The 12352-nt window shown below is 40.0% G+C and overlaps 1 non-coding gene across 1 annotated transcript; it reads right to left on the reverse strand.

The window, feature by feature from the left end:
• Positions 1-11343: 11343 nt before the first annotated feature.
• Positions 11344-11468, reverse strand: LOC140467046 (U6atac minor spliceosomal RNA). The gene has a single exon (XR_011955336.1). It is a non-coding gene; the product is annotated as a U6atac minor spliceosomal RNA (small nuclear RNA).
• Positions 11469-12352: the final 884 nt, after the last annotated feature.

The raw sequence follows: 12352 nt of genomic DNA on the forward strand, positions 1-12352 counted from the left end.
GCTTCGCTTTCCCAATTAAAGCTTCTTGAGTTTGGCTCCAAGTCTTGACTTGGCTCAGTTTAAATACACAGGCTAGAACTGAATTAAATCACAGGTATATACTAAACTAAATCTTGCATTTCCACTTCTAAATTATGTAGCGGTATCATTTACATTTAAGTAAGAGGTCGGAGATGACAGGGCGGGTGCCAAAAAAAAACAAATTACAAACCAATAAAATACTGGAGTTGTGTGTCTGCGACCCTGCTCCAAAAGACTGGGCAGTGGAATGTCTCCTGATGCTCTCACTGGAACCTGGTAATCTGTTAAATGTCATCAAATGCCCTTGTTAGCTTCTGTGATCCTTGTAAGATTGCCAAAACATGACCACGGTCATCAGAAAGAGAAATAAAAATCTTAGTCAATGTTCCAAGGAACAAGAGTAGGCTATTCAGCCCATCTACCTTATTCTACCATCCAATGAGATCATGCCTGAACACGGCCTAATTCCATCTACCTGCCTTTGTCCCATATCCCTTAATATATTTGCTTAACAGAAATGCATTTATTTCAGATTTAAAACAACTGATCTGGCATTGGTTATCATTTTTGGGAGATAATTTCAAACTTTGCCACCCTTTGTGCGTAGAAGTGAATGGCTCTGTGGCTCAGTGGTCAACACTGCAGAATCACAGCATCAGGGACCTGTGTTCAACTCCACGCTCAGGCAACTTTCTGTGGGGAGTTTGCGCATTGTCCCCGTGTCTGCATGGATTTCCTCCCACAGTCCAAAGATATGCTGGTTAGGGTGGATTGGCCGTGCTAAATTGTCTGTTGTAGAAACTGAGGACTGGAGATCAGAGTTGAGAGTGTGGTGCTGGAAAAGCAGATCAGGCAACATCCAAGGAGCAGGAGAATCGACGTTTCGGGCATAAGCCCTTCATGATGAATGGCTTATGCCTGAAACGTTGATTCACCTCCTCTTTGGATGCTGCCTGACCTGCTCTGCTTTTCCAACACCACACTCTCAAATCTAAATTGCCTCTGTAAGCTAGGTAATCATGGGAAATGCATGGGTTACAAGGATCGGGTAGGGAGGTGAATCTGGGTGGGGTGCACTTCAGAGGGTCTGTGTGGACTTGATGGGCTGAATGACCTGCTTCCACACTGAAGGGATTCTATTATTCGAAATGTTTCCGAACATCACTCCTGAATGGTCTGGCCCTAATTCTCTGACTATGACCACTAGTTCTAGAAGTATCCAACCATAACACACCTTTGGGGAAAGTGAGGATTGCAGATGCTGGAGATCAGGGTCAAAAAGTGTGGTGCTGGAAAAGCACAGCTGGTCAGACAGCATCTGAGGAATAGGAGAGTCGATGTTTCAAGCATAAATTATCCATCAGTATATCTTTATCTACCCTGTCTTTTTCAGTTAATATCTTGAAGACTTCAATCAGATTACCCTTTAACTTCCTAAATTCTAGAGAAACTAGGCCTAATTAACATAATCTCTCCTCATAACTTAACCCCTGAAGTCCAAGTGTCATTCTGATCAACCTGTGTTGAACTCCCTCCAAAACCAATCTATCTTTCCTGAGGTTCCTATGTTCCTAACTCACAACATATTTACCACCTGAGTTCCATCGCATTTTCTTCTCAAAATTCCAATACTAATTTTATTTCAGATAGAACCAACACACAGAAATATGCAATAATTCTATAATTCCCAGCAAGACAATCCCTCCATTATGGCAGATAATATTCTTGACACAATTTAACTATTGAGATGTATAATACTGAAAATTAACCTTCACCACTTAAGTATGTTTATTTCTTAATTTGCTGTGTGTTTTCAATAAATGTAGCCCAGATATATAGGATGAAAGTTCCAAATATTACAACATCTCATCTTGTTGCAGCCCATGTAATAATGATTGATTGCTACCGATAGCTAGGAACCTGAGGTTAATAGTAAATGAGCGTTAAGACTTTGGCCTGATTGTTTTTTTGCCTGGAAATAGTATTCAACAAGTGCCAGACCTCAGCTGATACTAAATGAAATGAACTTAGTACTTTCATAATTAGTTTGCCAAAGTCAAAGAAATGCATATTAAAAATGTGCTAAGTTTTTTGCTAAATATCTGCTTTTGTTCAAGGGTTCTGAATGTACGCTGCAGGCATTAGTGTATAAACAATAAGTGCATTCACTTAAACTTATTTTCATCACTAGTTTTGCAGTATTGTTAACCTACTTATTTTAACCAGTCTAGGGTTAAATCTTCCCCAGGATTGGGGAACACCTAACCTATCCACTTACAAACTGCACACCTGACCCCCAAATCACCTCACGCATCATTTTATCTTTGCAAATAGAGATTGGGATCGTACTTGACATTGAGAGCTATGCTGGAGGTCATGAGGAATGTTTCTGAAAATGCAGCCCACAGAAACACTTGACTTAGTCCTAGAAATAATTCCACAGAGGCTGATATCCCATCCCCAAGTCACCCTTTATTGACATGTGCATAGTACATGGACTCCAACCAACTAGCTCAGAGCTAGTCATACATCGGTTAGTTTGATCTTAGAGTGGGATAAAAGGTCAGCAAGCATTGAGGGCTGAAGGGCCTCTACTGTGCTGTACTGTTCATAGATGTTGCCAGACTCTCTGAGTTTCTCTAGCACTTTCTGCCTTTTTTGTCCATTTAGGCATCAGTGTGTACCTCCAAACCTTAGATGACAATTTGGCCAGATGCTTAAATAACTGAGAGGAGTTTTGGATGAATGTGTTAAACCTTTCTATTCTATTGCCTTATAATTACAGAGCTAATATTTAAGTTCAAAAATGATAAGCTCATGATTATAGAATGAAATTACTTTGTCATTTAAACTAACTTGCTAATCCATTTAAATTATATTCTTACACTTTGATAGACCTACTGACTCTGATTTTGTTACTTGGAAAACACTTCAAGTTTATAAAACCTCCAACTCACCATTAATACCACCACAAGAGATCAGTTAGTTATGGATATAAATAAAACATTAACATTCAGATTCTGATATCACCCAACATTCATTTTTACCTGTTACTGTTGGCTCTTCATGAGGTTCAGTTGCTGACTGAATAACAGTCGTTTGGCATAATGATTTGCTAAATGATGATTGTAACTCATACTTGATAAATTCTTGATCATAGCATAATCTGTTCATGACAGTTTATTCTTTTGTTCACATAAAATTGTTGTGAGGCCTGAAATTTGAATAATAGTCTCCACGAAATTTCAAAAGTGCATTACTAAGTTGCCTATTTTTCCCTTCTCTGATTAGTACTTTTTATCTTCTGGTTCCATGAGGTATTTTCTCAAACAATAGAAACCACTGAGTCCCGCAGACCCACTGAGTCTGTGCTAGCACTTTCAACAAATATTTAAATTTATCCCACTTCCCCCCACTCTTTCCTCACCATTTCACCTTGAATTATTTATCCAATTCCTTTTTAAAAGCCATTCTTGAACCACCAACCACCAGGCTGTCCACAAGTTCCAAATCCTTGCCACCCATTGCGTAAAAATATTTGTATTTATGTTGCCTCTAATTCTTTCGCCAGTCATCTTCTATTGATGCCCTCTAGCCATTGATGCTTCATCCAATGGAAAACAGCTCACAGTGTTTATGATTTTAAACACTTCGAAAATCTCCTCTCAATCTTCTCTGGTCTGCAATCAACCCCAGCTTCAATAAGACTTTAATATCTGGATGTTTCTCATTCCTTTGGCTTTGATGCCTTTCTTTCTGCTGTTTTTTTTGTTTCATTAGGAGTGGCACGATGGCTCAGTGGTCAGCACTGATGCCTCACAGCACTAGGGTCACAGGTTTGATTCAGGCCTTGGGTGACTGTGTGGAATTTGCACATTCTTCCTGTGTCTGCGTGGGTTTCCTCTGGGTGCTCCGGTTTCCTCCCACAGTCTGAAGATGTGCAGGTCAGGTGAATTGGCCACGCTCAATTGCCCATAGTGTTAGGTGCATTAGTCAGAGGGAAATGGGTCCGGGTGGGTTGCTCTTTGGAGGGTCAGTGTGGACTGGTTGGGCCGAAGGGCCTGTTTCCACACAGGAGGGAATCTAATCTATTCCAGTTTTATAGCCAAAGTGTGCAACCAAGATGAATCCAGTAACATTGGTGGAGGTAAGATGGTGCTGAAGAGTGGTGACTTTCGTTCTAGTGACGGCAAAGGGGCCCATAAACCATGACAGAGTATTGAACGAGAAGGACTGTAAAGTTGAACACTTGCTTCATTTCTTCATTTCTTCATTTTTATGCCTTTACATTTTACATTTTGGTTTTGTAGAATCATGGAGTCATACAGCACAGAAGCAGACCCTTCGGTCCAACTTGTCCGTGCCGACCATATATCCCAAACTAAATTAGATCCATTTTTACATTTAGAACTACCTGTAACTTCCCTCATAACCTATGGTTTGGCCACTGTTCTCTTTGCACTCTTGCTCCAGACGGGAATGAAAACGTTTTGCAGTTCACCTCTTTGAATGTTTGCCGCTTCCTATTCACTGTCATTCCATTCATTAACATTTCCCAATCCATTACAGCCAACTCATGCCTCATACCATCACAGTTTCCCTTATTAAGACTCAAGTAATAGAATAAATTACCTCACGGTTTATATGTGGAATGAACTGCTGAAGGAATTTGTAGATGTAGGTTTGTATTTGGAATGAATTACTGGAGGAAGTGGTAGTTGCAGGCATTTTTGGATAGGTTTAGATTAGATTCCCTATAGCGTGGAAACAGGCCCTTCGGCTTCACACTGACCCTCTGAAGAGTAACCCACACAGACCATTTCCCTCTGACTGTGGGCAATTTAACATGGCCAATTCACCTGGCCTGCACATCTTTGGACAGTGGGAGGAAACCGGAGCACCCGGAGGCAACCCACACAGACACAGGGAGAATGTGCAAATTCCACACAGACAGTCACCCAAGGCTGGAATCGAACCTGGGACCCTGGTGCTGTGAGGCAGCAGTGCTAACCACTGAGCCACCATGCCACCATGCCACCCCTACTTCACTCTTATTTTTAAGCTGGCACTGGAGAATGGCGAAACTATACAACATTTTACAACAATATACATGTAATGATAAATAAATCAAATAAATCAAAGCAAAAGCTCTTCCAACTTATCCATTGTAATCACACCACCCTGGGTTCATTCCAGTAAATCTCTTATCAAAAGCTTTCCCATCGTTCCTAACATGTGCTTCTCAAATTTTACAATCTTATTTCTGCTGCACTCTTATTATGACTACTCTGTGTTCACTGAATATTTTTGAGTCACACCCAGAGTTGCAAGTGCTTACTGATTTGTTTATAATTAGAACCTCTCGAGTTTCAGATAGTTTCTCTTAACTTGCTTCACTGACAGTTCTGAAAGTTTAAGTTCAAAATGATAAACAAGTTTCACCCAACACTTAAACAAAGAATTCCCACTCTCAGCAACTTCCCAACTTGCACATACTGCTTACAATACATGCTAAATATTACCTAAAATATTTCAAACTCTTGTGTCATCTGCAGATTTTGAAGGTGTCCCTTTATTCCCATGTTAATATCATTAATGTATGTCAAATCAAAAATCATTAATATATGTCAAATCAAAATTTATCTTTTCTAACCCTTAACCAACCCAGTTTGCTACTGTCCCTTTTATTCCATTAGCTTCATTTTCCTTGACAAATTTCTTCTGTAAGACTTTATTAAATGCCTTTTGAAAGTCCATATACTTAGTATCAACTGCACAGCCCTCAGCTCTTCCTCTGTTCCTCATCAAAATAAACACAAACCTGTTTTTAAACCTGCTTTTTGTGCATTACGCATTAAAAAACAAACTGCATTTCTCTGAAGAAGTGTCATAGGGTCATAGAGTTGTTCAGCACAGAAACAGACCCTTTGGTCCAACTCATCCATGCTGACCAGATATCCTAAAGTAATCTAGTCCCATTTGCCAACATTTGGCCTATATCCCTCCAAACCCTTCCTAGTCATGTACCCATCCAGATGCCTTTTAAATGCTGTAATTGTACCAGCCTCCACCCTTCCTCTGGCAGCTTATTCCATACACGCACCATCCTCTGTGTGAGAAAGTTACCCCTTAGGTCCTTTTTAAATCTTTCCCCTCCCAACTTAAACCTTTTTGTTTTGGACTCCCCGACCTTGGGGAAAAGACCTTGGCTGTTCACCCTATTTGTGCCCCTCATGACTTTATAAACGTCTTTAAGTGTGAAAGGCTACTACGTCCCTTAAACTGAAGGTAAATGGCCATGTGACTAGAATGGGTCCTCTAACTTGAAAGACCTCCATCTCTTATCTACTGTAAATTAATGGTCATGATTTTATAAACCTCTACAAGGTCACCCCTCAGCCTCTGACATTCCAGGGAGAAAAGCCCCAGTCTATTCAGCCTCTCCTTATAACTCAAACCATCCAGTCCCGGCAACACCCTTGTAAATCCTTTCTGCACCCTCTCCAATTTTCTTCTTACAGTTGTAAGAGTTGTACACAGCATACTAAACCATTGTCCTGTACAGCCACAACATGGCATCCTAATTCCTATGTTCAATGTTTTGACTAATAAAGGCAGGTATGCCAAACACCTTCTTCACTGCCCTGTCTACCTGAGACTCGACTTCCAAGGGGCTATGCCCCTCCTTATTGAATATATGAGAGAAATGCAGATGTTGCAGAAATGTCAGTTTTCATGCATACCTTTTATTGTCACATGCATTCAATATAAAATACAGTGAAAAGTGTGTACCGTCACTTGTATATGGGAGATTTAAACAATCCTTAGATAAGGACATGGATGATTTTGGGAGGTGTAGGGGGATGAGCTGAGAATAGTTCACAGGTCGGCGCAACATCGAGGGCCGAAGGGCCTGTTCTGCGCTGTGTTGTTCTATGTTCTATGTTCTATATAAGCACCATTCACAGAATAAATGTTTTAAAAATTCAGTTAAAAATCACACAACCCCAGGTCACAGTCCAACAGGTTTATTTGGAAGTACAAGCTTCCGGAACCCTACTCCCTCATCAGGACAACCACTTGATGAAGGAGCAGCGCTCTGAAAGCTAGTGCTTCCAAATCAACCTGTTGGACTGTAACCTGGGGTTGTGTGATTTTTAACTTTGCACACTGCAGTCCAATGTGGGTATCTCCAAATCTTTAAAAATTAAAAGAGTTCCTTTTCTACTGTTACGTTGTATAGCGTGTCATATGAAGACAGATTGTACAGTTTCAGCCTCTACTCTCTGGAATTTAGAAGAATGAGGGGAGATCAAATTGAGGTATTCAGGATGATAAATGGGGCGGATAAAATAGACAGGGAACAGATGCTTCCTCTTGTAACACATTCTAGGACAAGGGGTCATAGACTTAGGAGAACGGGGAGCAAATTTAAGAGTTGCGGTGAAACTACTTCTCCCAAAGGGGTGTGAATCTGTGGAATTTGCTACCCCAAAGTGCAGTGGATGCTGGGACAGTGACTACATTTAAGGAGGAGTTAGACAGATTTTTAATTGGTAATGGGTTGAAGGGTTATAGAGAGAAGCCAGGAGAATGGGGGTGAGGAGCATGGCCGAATGGCAGAGCAGACCCGATGAGCTGAATGGCCTAATTCTGCTGTATCTTATGAAGTTATTAATCAGCCGCCAGAGTCCTGCTCCGGGATTCCATACCCATGCCCTGCCGCAGAGAGAGTGTCCTGCTCCGGGATTCCCAGCCCATATCATGCTGCCACCAGGGACCTATTCCATGTGGAAGCAAGAGTTCTGCTCCAGGCTTTACAGGCTGACTGACCACCTCTGTAACCACGCTGCCTCTGAAAACGCCGCTGCAGATCCAGAGCCCATCAAAGCTGCCTCCAGCTGAAGAGCTCACTGAGTACAGTATCTAATACAATATCTCACATGAGCCTTGTTGGAAAAACACAAGCATATGATACAGCACAAAAATGATGGGTGCACAATGAACAAAAATGAACAAATACAGAAGTTGCTGGAAAGGCTCAACAGATCTGGCAGTACTTGTGAAGAGAAATCACAGTTAAGGTCTCTGGGGAAGGGTCACCTGACCTGAAACATTAACTCTGATTTCTCTTCACAGGTACTGCCAGACCTGCTGAGCTTTTCCAGCAATTTCTGTTTTTGTTTCTGATTTACAGCATCCTCAGTTCTTTCTGTTTTTAGTGAACAAAGGAGTTATGGTGAATAATAGTGCAGTCATTCAATTCCATGATGAACCACTAAGTTAGCAACAGGTCTGAAAAATGGTCGGAAAAGGCAAGTTTTGGTCGATTGTTTGTGATTGCTCAGTTGTGATTTGTTGGTGATTAATACACAACATGTTATCAGAAGTCTGGTGAATAAGTCAGATGTAGCACTTGTGTGTATGAGCATTGCCTGCAGAGAGCTGATGAACATACATTTTATGTATAATATATAGGGACAATGGAGTTAAGACAAATGCAGTCTACAGAGCCACCCAGTAGCCAGAGCTTATAACTACAGCATAATAGAGTTGACATAATAAACCTGAATTGTAAATTTTAGCAAAATGATTCACAATAATTATGTGGCAACTGTAAATGTACCCATGACCAGAAAAATCACAAAATGAAGTGAAGTTTATCAATAAAATCAGAGCTAAATAGATAGAAAGATAGACAGATGTTGTAGTAAATTATTGTTTCACATTATCAAGAATCTTTGGCGAAATACAGTCTACAGTCTAGCTTCAAAGAGCTTGAAGATAATATCGGGATTTTGGACAGACTGAATATTCATTTGAAAGAAACTGTTTAATCAAAAAAGAACCATTTAAATTTTTCATCTGACAAATTCCATTTCATCTATACATACTTTATTATCTTTTACCATTACCATTCCTTCTTTTGATTGGATTTACAAACTATGGTTAATTCTTGCATAGAAGATCCCAGAACATAATTCTGGAATGTTTCCAGCTCTTAAATATTCTAGTCACATTAATAAAAGTTTTTATTCATTTCTTGATGTTACATTTAAAGGGAAGCTATAACTTCATAATAAAGCTCACACATAGTGAATGGAATCATTGTGTTGGAATTACCAATCAAGGCGGCTTTGGTGCCTTTGCAAAACAGCACAATGCAATATCACAAAGCCAGGTGTAAAAGAAGAGGTTTCCTTCCCCAAGACCTCTTGAAGTTGTTTGCAGGTATTATCATGAAAGTATAAAGCTGCATACGGAACATTTCTCTTTTGAATGCTGCTGTGAATTTCTCTCTATCTGTTTCTAGTTGGACATGTCATGTCCTAAACATTTTTTGCATAAAATAGTTTCTCACTCCCCTTTCCTCTTCCTTCAGTGGTGGTGGGAATCTTAAACTTGTGCCCTCTCCCCATCCCCCCCCCCCCCCCCATCCCCCCCCACCACCCCAGTTATCAACCCAACATTCCAATACTAGGTTCGTTTTGGGAAGCTGTCACAGGACAAGGAGTTGCTGGGTGAATCATTTCACTGGTAGAGGAGAGAGGCAAGTACAAACCCGTAATCTAATTTACCTTTGCTGCTCATTTCATGTTTGCAGGAGGATTATTTTTGTGCAGTTGAGGAAGACAGCATTCCATAGAAAGGATCTGCATAAGGCACAGTCAACAAAGTGAACGCATCAGTGTACACACGGCTCTTTATCAAGCTTAGCCCATCTGTTAGCCTTTCAATTAGATACAATAGACGGACGTCAATACTGTACACAGAGTTGCTTCGTTCCAGTAAAGGACTCCAATTTTGCTGAGAACAATCACCCCCGAAACCTCCATCATTCACGTCAGTGAATATTTCTAGTAATTCTGTGTTTGATCCAGTGTTTGATATTTTATGGGAGCAAATTACTGCAGATGCTGGAATCTGTACTGAAAACAAAGAAATGTTGGGAATCACAATGGGTCAGGCAGTGTCCGTGGAGGAAGAGTAAGCTAATATTTCAAGTCTGGACGGCTCTTCATCAGATGTTTTGATATTTTATATTTCATGTCTATGCAAAAATGACATGAGTTTCAATCTGTTTAAAAAGGTTTATTCATGGTGCTTTAAAATGTCTGCTTCAGACTCCTTTCTCCAGTACGTTTTGCTGAGCCCACAATGTAATAACCAAAAGATCACAGCTGGCATTAATTATAATTATTTTTTGAATCAATTTGTGCAGAGATATTGTTAAGGCAGGTGGGACTTGAACGCAGTTTTCATGGGGACACTAACACTGTGCCATAATCACCTTTCTTGGGACTTATCGTAACCACTAAATAGCTCATTATCAGAGTTTCTGTAAGATAAAATTTTGATGAAGTGATGGTGGGCTATTGGCATATAATGGAAGCAGACCATATTCAGAAAGAAGTTTAAGTTTCCCATTGATCCATTTTGAAGAGTATAGCCATCTGTTTACACAGTCTCCTTGGTTTAAAGCAGTGTCATCCTTTTATAGTGCACAGTCCAAAAAGGAAGGGAACAAAAAGATGTTGTCTGTACATGAGCTAGTGTTAACAAGTTAAAGAGCTTGTCTTACTTTTTTTTTTGAAAATTCACTTTCAAGTATAAATGTTAACCTGTCCTAAATCTGTAACATACACACATATTGTTCGGGGGAATGGTCTGGACGTTAAGTGCTCTTATGTCTGATGTAAGTCAATTGTTCTCCAGAGGCATCCTATTTTAAATTACAATCCAATCTTTTCCAGAGGCAGTAATATGTCATTTAAAAGTTCCTTTTATTTTTGGAAATCCGTCTCTGCAATGCATTTCAACTTGTAACACTCATAAGATCCTAGTTTACAAACACTGTTGAGAGAGAGAAGTGCTGTACAATTATTCCATTCTGTGGATTTCTTGATGTCATTGCTGTCAGTAAGCAACAGAGAGTTTATAATCCCAAGATTCCATGGGGATGGAATTTGATTTTGTGATAGTTGACTATTAGCATACACTGAAGGCAATCAGTATTCACAAAGGAGCTTAATTGCCATTGTCTTAGCTATAAAGGTAGCAGCAGATCATAGATATTTTCAACTAACCTGTACAGCGATGGTAGTACACACACCTGGAGGAGGTGGGGACTTGAACCCCAGGCCTCCTGGCTCAGAGGTAGGAACAATATCACAGTGTCACAAGAGCCTCCACATCACCACAAAATCAGAAGTCACACAATACCTTGCTCCAAAAACTTGTGATTTTGAATAAACCTGTTGGACTATAACCTGGTGTCGCATGATTTCTGACCTTGTCCACCGCCATCCAACATCACGTCCCACAAAAATGGTGAGCTGCCACTAAGTAAACGGAAATATCTTAATCATTCATTCACCTCACAACTGCTCGGCTTCCTTCCATTCTTATTGAGGGAAGTGCTAACTTTCTCTCCATTCATAATCCACAATTTTAAGTAGAATCACACAATGAGACACAGCACAGTTAAAACGGCAGCCACTGGTTGGACCGGTGGGCTGCTCAAGCAGCGGGGAATCTCTTCAACCATCAGATTGGGACTCACACGTTACAAAGGAGGATGTATAAAAATAAAAGAAAGTAAACTACATTGTAATCCCACTTTGGGATAAAAACACAGGCCAGGAATTATCATCTCAAATTGTTGAACTTTACAGGCTTAGCAGTGAATTTTGTGGCATAATGTACTTCCAAAAGGAGAGTGGATGGGAAAGCTTGGATTTTTCTTCCCAATTTGGAGTATTAATCAAAACTACCCTATTAATTAGTTCCTTAGAAGTAGCTACATTTCAGTTTGGGGAAAAGAATTTGTTTAACTTTCATAAGAATAAACACAGATAAATGACCAACATAACACCGATCATACTGGCTTATCTCCTTCCAGGAATTTCAAAAAGGATTATGTGATGCCACTGGTCAAAGTTGAACAAAGGAGCTTACAACATAGGACCGATGTTAGGAAATTTCTTAACATCTTTAGCAGATCAAAAGAAAGTTCTGAGAGTTTTCTGTTCTTGGATTATCACCTGAAATAGCAGGTTCATTAACTGGGAGTGGATGTGTGGGGACTGATGGTATCTAGAATGTTGGATGCCACAACTTCTAAGAGGACAAACATACAATGATTAATCCATTTCTAACTCACCAATTAGGTCAGGGATTCAGGGAATTCTTGGTTGTAATCATTCTTGTAACATTAGTGAGGATTGTTAAACTATAGTGGTTTAAACTACTAACTGGATCATCCACAGTTCATGTTAATCTTTTTTGACTTGTTCTAACATTTTCACAACATGTGCATCCATCCATGATT

The sequence above is a fragment of the Chiloscyllium punctatum genome, chromosome 44 (genome assembly GCF_047496795.1).
Source record: "Chiloscyllium punctatum isolate Juve2018m chromosome 44, sChiPun1.3, whole genome shotgun sequence".
Classification (NCBI taxonomy): domain Eukaryota; kingdom Metazoa; phylum Chordata; class Chondrichthyes; order Orectolobiformes; family Hemiscylliidae; genus Chiloscyllium; species Chiloscyllium punctatum.